The 13,288-nt window shown below is 42.5% G+C and overlaps 1 protein-coding gene across 7 annotated transcripts in view; it reads right to left on the reverse strand.

The window, feature by feature from the left end:
- Positions 1-13,288, reverse strand: part of LOC552377 (diacylglycerol O-acyltransferase 1) — a 91,446-nt gene that overhangs the window by 31,966 nt on the left and 46,192 nt on the right. The window lies entirely within an intron of this gene.

Raw genomic sequence — 13,288 nt, forward strand, 5'->3', positions numbered from 1 at the left:
ACGGAAGATCTTTCTTAAAAAGATAATAACCGTAACCGAGTCGATCGCGAACCCAATCTCTATAGGAACTCAATATCTATACGCTTTAAGCGCCTTTAACACCGACAAGAAAACAATATCTTCGAGCATATCGATTTTTAATCAAGAAGAGCGAATATATATATATATATATATATATATATATATATATATATCCAGACACTGGAAGGGAAATTTACTTTCTGGGAATTTCATTAAACAAATTCTGAAAAGTCCGCGCCGCTCGTTATCTCTCCCCGCGTACCAATCTTCGTTCCTTCCTTCTTTCCTTCCTTTCCATTTATAATAAAAAAAAAGAAGAACAAAAAGGATAAGGAGAGAGAAGAGAGAGATGTTAAAGGAGAAAAGAGAAGAAGTGGGGGAAAAAAGCCGTCGTGTTGGCGGATTGGGATGATACGACGTGCGACTACATTTTAATCATCGCAATTTTATACACCCCCGGGAACGTGACAGCGGATACATCTGCGTGAATAAAGCATACGCTGTTACACCGGATGCGCGTGTCCGAATGTGGCAATTAAAGGGTTTATAAAACACGGTATTACGCATTCACGGCCGTCACTTTCATCCCCGCTGAATTTATCCTTGTTCCATCCTTCCTCTCTCTCTCTCTCTCTCTCTTCTTCCCTCCCCTTTTTTTCGCACCGCCTCTTTCATACTCGATGCATTTCAACGCGGTCTCGGGGCGTCGAACGCATTCGTAATGATTAAAAAAGGGTTGGGAGAAAATGACTCCTCGCAATTTTTTTTTTTTTTCTTCTTTCCAGTTTGACCAGAGGGAAGATCGAGAGCACGTCTCCTTTCCCCAAAGGAGGCTCGACTTTCCTCGTGACTTCATCCCGACCCAGCCCCGCGTTTAATTATGGCGAACGGTATTTGCATCGGGATCTTAAGAATGTCAGTTATTATTATGCGGTGCCAGTAACGGGTGCTAGTACAGCTAATGGCACGGAATTATAGACGATGACGAAGCCACGGCATAATCCTCATATTTTCCGATATTTCCATCGATCCAGCCTGCCTTCTTCGACCCGGATTGTTCGTATCTTAATTAAATCGCGTTTGCTGCCTGGTTATTCAGCCGTGCCGAGATTCCCTGCATTAATGGTACATACTCTCTCGCCGAGTAAATTGGTTGTTTCTTTACTTTTTTTTCTTTTTTTCTCTATTTCCCTTACCTCTGTCTAATTTGTCGTTGGTCGCAGATTGGACGAAACAGTTTATAATTAAGCGAAACTTTTAACCCTCGACTGGATTGGGTTTGGTATTCGTCACCGAGAATAAATATTAATCCCTTTTTCGCTCGACCGAATCAACAATTCGAGACGTTTTTTCCGTACGTGTTCGATGAATTTCTTACAGCTAATTTAAAACAATTTCACGCATAAGTTAATAATACTTTGTGTATCTTTACATATAGAGGAAGAAATGCTTTCGAACGTGTTGTTTCGTGCGATATTTTATAAAGCAATCGCCAAGATGCATCCTTGGTTTGTCAGAGCAAGTGAAATATCACAGTGGAATATCGTTCGATGTCTTTCGCCTTTCTTATTTCGTCGAGCAAATCTCGCAATCCTTTTAACTCCTTAAAAACATAAGCTGGGCTCATATTCACTTTCGTCTATTATTCTTCTTTTACACCTTTTATACTTCATCTTTATCACTGCTTTCCTTTTCTCAATTACGAATAGAAGTAGTTTCATCGTTCAACAACGGAAAATCAAAACTCATCTTCACTCGAATCATTCCACAAAATTTACAAAACTCTTAAAAAACTTTTCGAATTAACGATTCGAGATAGGAAAAATTTAAGTTATTCGACAATATATTATTCCACAATTTATAAAATTATAGAGGAATCTGTTCGAAGCGATACGTTTCTAAAAAAAAACCAATCATAAATAAATATTATCGCCGTTCGAATCCACGAGTAATGCTCGAGAGTCATCGATTGCAAAGAAATATAATGAAATATATTCTTATTCTCCAAAAATAAATCAATCGTTCCGTTTATTTTTCTCGTTAATTTATAGATCTTCTGCGTTTATCCGCCAAACTTTCAATCTTCCCTCCCTCCTTCCCTCCCCTCTTGTTTCTTCTGGACAGGCCAGTATCCATCGCGAAGGGCAACTGTTTTAATAAATATTTATTCGAATTAAGGTTTTATTTGCATGTAAATAACGGAGGGGAAACGAGATGCGTTCACCCGGATGAAATAAGACCGCGAGCAAAACGTCGGCCACGAATAAATGTTTAATTGGCGGATTCATAAACTTTTGCTCGCGGCTAGACGAACCTTGTTTCTTTAATTCTTCGGGAACACATAGCGGACGAGAGGTTGTTTCGTTCGATAAACGGCGCTGTGAACGTAATAGGATCAACTTCGTTCCTACCACCTCAATTACTCGAGAAATTAAACGAGCAACTCGTTGAACGGAATATCGAGTTCTCGCATCGCAGATGAGAGGTAAGTAGCTAGAATAAAATAACCGTGAAACATGCCCACTTTGAGATATAACGATACGGCAATTCGTTTCTTTTTTCTTTTTTTTTTTTTCCCTCCGTTCGTATCGTATCGCTGGACTTGTTATTAAACGTTGCTATATACCACTCTTTTTTCAAGATTTTTAATTGCGGATATACGGATATTCCACCAATTTCAATTTTCAAGCTCAGAAAAGTCTTCAAACAAGTCTTCGCGCGACCAAGAAATATCAAGGAAGAAATTTAAAATTCTAAAATTCGTGGATAAGTTTCGGAGAAAAAAAAGGAAGAAGGGAAAGAACAGATCTCGACAACATCCGCTTTTCCGTCCTTTCAAACAATCTTTTAAATCAAACAAACGAAAGTAAAGGGAATATCTAAAAAAGCAAAAGCTCGCTGTGTAACATTTACAATTTCCACCAACTCTTTCTCCAATTTTCTGAGCTCCAACTTTCTGATCAACAGCTTCCACCGCGTCCACCCGTTCAACGTAAATTCACTTGGAACCCCTGCGGCGATAAACACGAGTTATCCCCGCGACGACGGTTCAACGATTTAAATTATTCTAAAGAATGATAATTAATGCATCGAATTCGGTCTCGATTCGCGCAACCTACACCGCAGATAAAGCACTGCGATAATGAGGAAACGAGAAAGCTTGTAACAAGTATAATCGGCCGATATTATCGCCCCATTAATGGACGATCTACAACCAATCCACAAACGAAGCCACGGCTTGTTATTTCGCACGAAGTAATACGCGTGAAAATTTGTCGAACGCGGGGTTCAAAAAGTTTGATTTCCGGAACGATCGCAGGAAAATGTTCTTTACCTGTCCCGTTCCTTTTTCGCTTTTTTTTTCGCCGAGAAATATTTTCTTCGACGGTGAATCGTTGGCCTGGAAAGGCCACCCCGGCCGAGGTGCTAATTAGAGAGAAATTCTCGGATACCAGTGCGGAAACCACGCGTTTAAGCGGCGCCACCCACCCGTCACTCAACCCCCCGTACCCCACCATTTCTTTTGACGAGGAAAACGACTCACCCTTGTTAATGACGTTGGACGAGTTCCGCCTTCCAAGCATTAAGGGAACCAACCAGGTTCCCTCCTTCGTTACCCTCGAGCGTAATCTCGCCCCCCCCCCCCTCCTTCCCCGATAACTGGTCTACGAAATCTACGAAACTTTTCAACAGATTCCCTTGTTTATCCCGCTTCGAGATTCTACCCTCTCCCTCCCCCCGTTTGACTCTATTAAAAACCCATCAGAAGGATATAAATATTAATTTCCCCTTGGCTCGGGAAATTACCATTGTCACGGGCCCCTCTCACGGATCAATCTTCCTTCCACGGATTTACCGTTTTTCCCACGCGAGCTGGATTTATCACGGTATCCCCGTCAAACTCGCGGGGGGAGAATTTAAAATTACACCTCCTCCGTACGTAATTTTCGTATCGATCGATCAATAGAGGAAGGGAATCCTCCGTGGGAGGGAGAGGAAAAGGAGAAAGGATGGAAATTTCGGAAATTCGAGGGAAGAGAAGAACTGGAAAAGAACGGTGGGTGTTGAATAATTCGCGTGGAGGGATATATCTGGGGAAGGGGGGAGAAAGTAGCAAGTACATCCGCGTTTGTCGCTTGTACACGCTTCGAGATTATCGCTCGCGCGAGTAACCCGCGGGGCATATAATGCACGTATGTATATATATATATATATATATATATGTGCACGGGGTGTATACGAGTGTGCACGAGGCAAGATAATTGCCAAATGCCGTGACAACGCGTACACAGGCTTGGGTATAGTTTGACACCGTGAAACGAATCTATCTCTTGCCGTGGGCTTCGCTACTTCGAACGCCTCCACCCCACCGTTTATGCGTGTGCACGCCTCTTACGCGATTTCGATGAATTGGCGGAGACGAGGCGAGCGGTAAATACCGTGGCGACGGAAATTCGAAAATTTCCCCGAGAAAATTTTATCGCGCCAATCTTTTCACGCCTCTTTATCTTTTATACTTAATATACAATTTTATCGCCGGTATATTTCAGTGCCTGAATCTATGAAACGAACGTTTCTTTCTTAGATTAAAAAAAAAAAAGAAGAAGAAGAAATAAAATGTATAATATTTCACATGGATGGAAAAAGTAAGATTATCGCAGTGATAAAATTCATCAGTATTTGAACCAAAATTATTAATTTCGTAATTTCCTGGTAATATGAATTTATCATAAACAATAATGTAAGATCAAAGAAAATCTTTATCTCGATGAGAAAGAAACTTTCTTGTTTGAGTAGAAAAGTTTCCTTACAAATGGTTTTTAACAGAACCGGATACAATAATACAAATAAAGCCCTAATTCTACCCTGCCTCTTATCTCTCATCCCCTTCCTGCTGCTTTCATGTCTCGAATATTTTTATTTTTTTCCTCTTTTATTTCACCCTCGAAAGTTATTTTTCACGTCCGTAATTTTTCAACAGCCGAGCTAATATCCTAATTGTTTCGTAAGCAGTAGAAAACATATTTGGCGGCGTTCGAAATATATAGCTGGGCCGATTTACGTCGATTGAAATCACCGTTCTTGCACGAAACATTACGCCAGGGGGAGAGAGGGGGGACACACGCTTGTAGGTTTTTCGTGCTCGGCCACAATATACGAGCAGGCCGCAATTAAGTCGTGACAATTTGTCTCTGTGTTGGACCTGTGTATAAGGCGCGCTGTCGCACGGCAAAGATTTATACGGAACGATACGCTTCGTGCAGATTTTTCATCGATGGAATTACATCATGCTCGGACGATTTTGACGATATTGTAAAATCTTAATAATCTGAATCGTTCGATTAACGGTGGAGATGTTTCTATTTGGTTTGCGCAAATAGGATGTTCAAAAATGTGGCTAATTGGAGATTGGAATTGCGTTCAATTTCACGTAACGTTTTTCCTTTGCAAAAACTTTCGTTAAAGGAGTTATTGATGGAAAAAAAAAAAAACTCGGCTAAGCACGGAGTGCATAGATTTAGACAAGCCGCGACGGTAGTGTTGGCTACGTGTCGCTAGCAAAGCGAACAAGTCGAAGAAAGTGTAGATATAAATAAATATAATAAATAAATGGAAAAAATTATATCGAATTATTCAAGATCATGAATAAATGTATCTTTCTCATTTTTCTTTAACATCCTCCTCCTTTCGTTTATCAAACCTATCCTATTCTTCCTTCAAATATATATTATTTATCATTCGTTCGTTTTATACAATCTTTTTCTTTTTTCGAGCAAACGATAAATTCGATTTATTCGTTATTGGTCTTGATGAAGATATAATTCGATATAATTTTTTTCGATTAAAAAAGAAAAATGTTACATTTAACAGACTTTGTTCGAGACGTATCGTTTTGTGGACTTGTTCGCTCCGTGGCACATACCCAACGCTACCTAGTCGCTGCACGAATAGTCTACGCGTTTCGTGATCAATGTGGCCAATGTTTTTTGTTAATAAAGTTGTAACCTCGTTAACAAAGTTGTAACGAAAGTTTTTGTAAAGGGAAATGTTGCTTAAATTACTTGAGGAATTTCCAGTTAACCGATGTTCCCACATTTTGGGAACATCCTGTATATATATATATATTCCTCTTCCCTGTCCCATTTTCAATGCACGAAACCATTGACAATGGAACAATGGACAGTTATAAAGACAGGCAACAAACGAAGACAGAGTAAGACTATTTATATGCAAACACGTTCTTTCAGGTGCTCGAATTCGGTATCGATGATTTTATTACCCCACTTTACAATTCAGCTGTCCGCGAGCGAGATAAACCCGGGGAAGATATATCGTGCTCGATGGCAAACAATTTTCCAAAAAATTTTCAAGAAACCGTCATATTTCATCTGACGACAATGGCGTCAACCTGTAGGGAAGAGGGATTCGGGAAAAAACGAGAGAGGGAGGGGAAAAAGAGGGAGAAAAAACAAAAAAAAAAAAGAAAGAGGAAAAAAAACAGGAAGGAAAAAATGAACAAAAAATTTCCCCTCTGTTAACGTATAGAATTATTCTACCGATTTCACCGCAACGGGCGCCGACGAGTAGAGTCCGTTCAAACGAACGAAGCTACCGAAGAGGGTTGCATTGTGCAGCCGGCGTGCAACAATAGCGGAAGTTCCACCACTGAAAATAGTTTCTCCATTTTCTTTAGCCGCTGAGGAATTGCCAGTTTTCACCTCGGACCCTCCCCCCATTGTCGCGCGCTACACTTCGAGATCCGCAACTCCCGATCTTCGCCATCCCCATTTCGACTCTCTCTCTCTTCCTCTCGATTTCAACCATCCTTTCACCCCCTTCTCCTCCTCCTCCTCCTCCTCCTCCTCCTCCTCCTCCTCTAGCCGAGGATCGCAGAGCGCCGATTCTATAACGATCTCTCTCCATCTATTTCCCGTCTATACACGTTCTCTCGCTCTTCCTTTCGATCCTAGCGATAGCGGAAAAAGCAGACTGATGCATTTTGATCAGGATCCATTTCCGCGTGCCGCCTCGAACGGAAGGGAGAGAGACTCTTTCACCCCCTCGCTCAGGAAACGTGTCATCGAGAATGTCCCCTTTCCTTTGAAACACGATCGTATCCATAGGTCGACTTAGTTTCTTCATCTTTTATATAGGTTCAACTTCTCCTCGACATCGCATCTACGTATCTACGTGGGATGATAGTAGCTAGTTGTTCCCTTCTATGGTATAAACGTGACGATTGCTTCTCAGCTACGTTATTCAGACGACGATTCCGTGTCAACAGGTTATCGAGGGCAATTATTAATTCAATTCTATTCACTTTTCTTTCAATTCTTTTTATCAACAGTTTATCTTCCTTCTTCATAAATATATCTCGCTTTGAGCAAAGTCAATCATCGTCGCACGATATATTTGACAGAGAAAAATATTAAATCTAAGCAAGTTCAATTATCGATCGTTAAAAGTCGAAGAGTGAAGAAATGCAATGGATAATCGTTCTCATAAATCTTCGACCAGTGTGTACGATAACGTTTTCATATCAAACACGAGCCGATATTTCATTGGACATTTAATTTCTCGTCCTCTTTTTTTTTTTTCCTCTTCCCTCGCACGGTTCAACGAGAGCGTCGAGAGATTCGGGGCGTAAATTTATTAACCCCGTTAATGGCGGTCGAAAAACAAAGGTGGAAGAAAATCGTCGCCGCCGAATCCCATACTACGACGTAGTATTTCGTTCCTTTATTGGTCGGATCGCGTGGTCAGAAGGGGGCAACGTTTCAATATTTCCATGCGATATACGTGCATGCACGCATCGTCTACTCGAAACCGGATAAAAAAAGCGAAATTGCTTTTGTACTTTCGTAATTGTTCCATGTCTCTCTGTAATCTAGACACGCGAATTTACGAGATCGTTTTCTCTTTTTCCTTTTTGTTTTTTCCTCCCCTCCCAGTGTATTCCATGAAATTCGAGAAAACTCATGCATATTAATATCGATACATCGGCGAACAAGCGGGACGGAACAATTAATTAAAATGCGAATTTCAGGATAACAATTTTACGTTCTAAATATTCGATCCTTCACGATGTTAACAATTACGCGTAACATAGAGATCCTTTGTTAAGAATAAAACGCGCGCTAGGGGAACGTAGAATTCGTAAAATCGAGTGGCGATTCCGCTTAAGCCGGCGATTAATCGTTTCATCGAAGGGATGAAAAAAAGGGGTAATGCTGCGATTTCGCGGAACAACGTCGCGCCTACGTCGTCGTTGCAATCTTGTTCCGCCTCGCGTGCAGCTTGCGTTTAACGGTGACGACGGTGTATGACTCGTAAGCCGATCGTGTATACAAATCGGGGACGTTTAACGAAATAATCGAGCAAGAAAGGTGGAAGGAGGGAAGAGAAAAAGGAAAGGGAAAAATCTATCCTCGCGATCGTAATCAGAAATGGCGATTGCGTTCCCAATTCCACGTATTCGGCCGCCCTGCTATCCACCCAGAATTCGTGAGCAAGACGACGACGTTATCGTCGTTAAAATTTCCGCGATACGTATCCGTTGAATTTCGATGAGCCCTTTCGATCGAGTTTTGCTTCAGAGTTACGTACGAAAGATATGCATATTATTCTTTCTAACGAGAAAAATACAGGGATGAATTGTGAAGAGAACGAAGTACCAAGAGATTGTCTATCCTACGTTAAAATGGTTAAATTTGGGAGAAACACGCTTGATGAAGAGTGGAGAAGAGAGAGAGAGAAGATTGACTTTGAAGAGAAGAGATATGTATTCCGATGCTATTTTTATCCTCGCCACTTTCTTACTCTATCCATCGAGGCTGGAATTTATTCTTTCAACGTGTTTTACGGAGAAACTTTTTATTCAACCGTGTGCATACGGGAGTGAATCGTATAAACCCTCGAAATTACGATTTCATAAAAATCCGTAATGTTCGGAATAAAAATGTCAAAGATGTTTCACGGATGAAAGACACTTGCAACAACCGGTGAATATGCACGTCAGGAAGAGCGACGCGCAATTGTTTCCTTTTATTTTAACCCGAAACAAAGAACGACAACTGAAACATTATTTTCCTTTTTTTATTTCTTCTTTTTTCCATACGTGTCACGTTTGGTTCTCTTTTCATTAGAGCATCGAGTGCGATATTTTTCACGATCGATCGATCGACTAACTAATCTAAAACTACGACGAGGAACCTAGAAACGGTTTTAAAAAATTTAAAGAGAAACGTGTTTTTAGACCATATTAGAGTCATTTTTTATACCTTCTCCGATATTGTTTAATTTTTTGAATAAATGAATAAATTACTTTAACGCTTTCGAAATTAATGAACAAACGATCCAACTATTCGCTATGCTAATTAAACAAGTATTCGACACTCGGCCTTCTATTTGCGTTTATTAAACCAAGAGAGTATACAGAAATTATGAACGAATTTCTGCGAATTGTGTGTGTATGGGAATTACGAAAAGAGAACAGAATTACGAGTCGTCAAAATTCGTCCGACTGTAACAAAACGTCAAAAGTTTCTATTAACCGGTTCGAAGAATAATTATCCAGCGGAACGACGCCACATTTCGTGCAATTATAGGATGACACGAGTGCGTCGTGTCAATATCATCGCTCGAATGCGTCCCGATGGAATATATACCGAGAACACACGCGCGCGCGCGCGCACACACGTGTACACACGTACGTACACAGTGTGACAATGGCACGACAGTTATACCGATTCCGCGATATCGACGCCCTGAATCGCCGATATCGAATTTCCTCCAACGAAACCCCGTATCGCAGCGGGGGTAACTTGGGAAACGCTCTTCCTATTAATTTTAAGAGATCATTGTTTCAAGCATCGATGCACACCGATCGAAACAATTAACAGATCGCCCGCACGGATAAGATATCACAACCTGATATTTCTACGGATGGAAACGTATGATGAACAAACACGCGAGGATGAAAATTATGTAAACGAACGATCGTATCTTCGAATCTTGATAAATACGTGTCACGGAATTTTTATTCGTATCAAATAAAATCGATTCATTTTTTTCCCTCCCCTCAAAAACAATGATTAGTTTCAATCAATTTCAATCTTCTTAATTTTAAAAAGCTTCGAACGAGATTCGTTCTAGCAAGGAAAACGAGGTATCTAAATACGAAGCGAGGACAAGTCGATCCAGCATCGATCAAACGGAACGGATCAAGAGCACGAAAGTTTTTTCGCGATACCTGTCCGAGCGAGGCGAAAAGGAGTAGTAGAGGTGTCTTTATTCCTCGGGAATGTTCGTCGTGATAAATTTAGCCGGCGGCAACTCCGTTTCTACGGAGGAAGTACGTGCCTTCTGCACGATTCGTGGCTCGTGATCGATCGCTCGGCCGTAATTCAACCGGCACGCGTAATTCCCTACTTATGTCCTCGCGATTCCTCCTCCTTCAGGGTGCTCCGTTTCCAAACTTTCTTCCACGGAACATTTTCCGATCCTGGCACGGTCTCCAGTTGGCTCAAGCTTGTAATCACCTCGCGGAGTTACCGTGCGTGAACAAGCCGGAACTTGGCAAGCTGCGTGCATTCCATTTCACGCACGACTATCTCGATCGCGTGGCTGCGTGCCGTATATACGTTTGTTTTCGCGCGTTTATGGGCTGGATAGGGCGATGCATCCATCTACGGGCCATCTAAGGATTATGTTCTTCTTCCGTTTTCTTTTCATTCTCTCTTCTTTTCTTATTTTTTTTTCTCTTTTTATCTTTTCGTCATCATCGAAGAATCAACAGAGAAACTCTATTCGTTTCCGTGAAAGGATACTCGGTTTGCCGGTTTCATACGATGTCCGAGACGCGGATAGAACATTTCTAGATCCGATCCTTTTTCTCCCATTTTCTTAACTAAAGTGTACAAAAAACCAGTTCCGTTCTCCTCGACGAGCGCTCTTCCAACGATCGTTTCTTCCCTTACATTTGAACAGGTTTTCAAACTTTTCCTCCAGATTTTTGTATCCGATCTTCCGCTTCCTCTTCCCGATTTAAAGAACCTGGGATGCGAGTCGAGTCGCAGCGAAACGAGATTCGTGCGAATTCGAATTAAATTTCAAGTATATATAGATCTATACTCGCTTTCTCTTTCAATCCTGCGCTCGATCCCCCAACCCCAAGTTCAAAGTTCAAAGTTCAATCGTCCTCCAAAGTATCGATTCCGTCTTAAATTCAACGCCTAAACATCTTGGCTCGTCGTTGTTGCAGCAACGAAGCCGATTCCCCGAAGAGAGGAGTTGTTCAAAGCTACCACCACCTTCCTCCCGCCTCGAGGAGTTTGTTTTCAGCGATGCGAGGGGAGTTTCGATGAATCTTTCAAGCGGTGTCGCGAAACGGAGGCAACGACAAACACGTTAAAAATGTATCGGATTAAATCGTGGTCGGAGAAGGTCGATCAAAAATGGATTCGAAACGGTGACCGCATTTAAGCGTACGATCCCTCGAATGCATCCTCCCTGCGAGTTTAACCCCGATCCTCTATACGCGATACGTCTGTTCCTGGGGAGGAGAGGGAGGGGGAGGAACACGACTGGATTCCTGGCTAGCCGAATCCCTTTGGAAATTCAGGATATCCTCCTGCGAGACACTTGCGCTGTCATCTCTATGCGACTAACTCGAACGTTTGCGGGAAGAAGACTCGCTGTCGAGGAATCCAGCCGCGTGCTCGATATTCGGGGTGCTCAACTTGCTTCTCCTGCTCGACGACGGGGGTGGCTTTCTTTAAATAATAAAAAAGTCGTCGACGAAAAATAAAAATTTTAAATTAACAACTCCGGAGTATCGCTTGCAGGAGAATGTTTCGAATTCAATTTTTCAATTTCCAATTCTCCAAAAGCTTTCAAAAGCTTCTCAAAAGTACATAACGATTTTCTTGATTGCTAACGTAACCGTAAATGGATGAAAGAATTTATTATTTCTTTCAGGATTACAAAATCGTATACGCACATAATCGTGGGCAAATACTTGTCCACATCTTTTCTCCCAACTTGCAGAAACTTGTGTGGTGTCCAGAATGCCACACGTCAAAGGCGAACGCAAATCGTCACAGGACAGTGTCACAAGCACCTTAATATTTCAGGTAGGAAAGCTACCATGTTTTCCCTCCGCAGCGTTACAAAGCTCCCTCCTCCTCCTTCCTCTCTTTCTCTCTCTCTCTCCCTCCCCGTATCGTCGTTACATCTTGCCAAGTATATTCTCTTCTCCCAGTTAGAGGCGAAGTCTGCCCACCCCGCCAAGTTCAACCAACCCGCCTCCCTCTCGGGCACAAAGGATGCCGGCATCCGGTATCAAGTCACCCACTTCCGACCTGTAACTCGCGACATCCCCCGGCGATACGCTCCGCTCGGAACGCTCGTGACTTCGCCCGTCGCATTACTCGCGCGGAAACCAATTTACCATCCTAATTTCGCGCGGATTATCCGGTGTAAACGGCACACCAACGGCCGCCTTTGTGCATTCGGCTGCCACGACGACGAGCTAGTTAGGCTAACACCGGCTGGCTAGACTCCAGTCGGTTTCCAACCCATTCCTCCCTCTCGGCATCCTTTCCACCCCTCCCCCCTCCCTTCGTTCCTTCCTGCACGAGGCTCGCCGAGGTTATGCATGGAATTCTTGCGCACACCGGATCGTGTGCGGTGTGAAAGCGAATCGAGGCACGCACACGAGGACGAATACTCCGTTCTTTGCTCGATGCTCGACCATCCGCGTCTTCTTTCGCCTGGCTCGGCCGCGTTTCACGCTACAACGATCCCCGTCCCCGTTTGAAGTCGACGAAATTGGCTGCTTATAAGGGCCGACGGTTTCGAGGTGTTCGAGTTCGAGCTCCGTCTCATCGTACTCCTTCTATTTCCGTCTTTTCTCTCTCTCTCTCTCTCTTTCTTTCTCTTTTCCTTGTTTTCCTCGATATCCTTTCTTCCTCCTCGCTCTTCTTCCTTCTTCTTTTTTCCTTCTCTCTCTCTCTGACTGTTTAAGTCGATTCTTCTGCTCGGTTCCATCATCGGAGGCATCGAGATTTCTTTTCCTTCTTTTTTCTCTTTCCTCTCTCTCTTCGTCTTTTTCCATCTTCCGATTCTATCGACCGTTTCGCTCGGTTCCTTGGAATTACAAATTATGCAACGAACGGTTCTACCGCCGCGGGATGAGTTCCTCAAGAATTACAAATCACGCGTCCAGACATCGGCCTCTCGGTCTACTCGGGGTGGAGGGTTTCGA

The sequence above is a fragment of the Apis mellifera genome, linkage group LG13, assembly GCF_003254395.2.
Source record: "Apis mellifera strain DH4 linkage group LG13, Amel_HAv3.1, whole genome shotgun sequence".
In the NCBI taxonomy this organism is placed as follows: domain Eukaryota; kingdom Metazoa; phylum Arthropoda; class Insecta; order Hymenoptera; family Apidae; genus Apis; species Apis mellifera.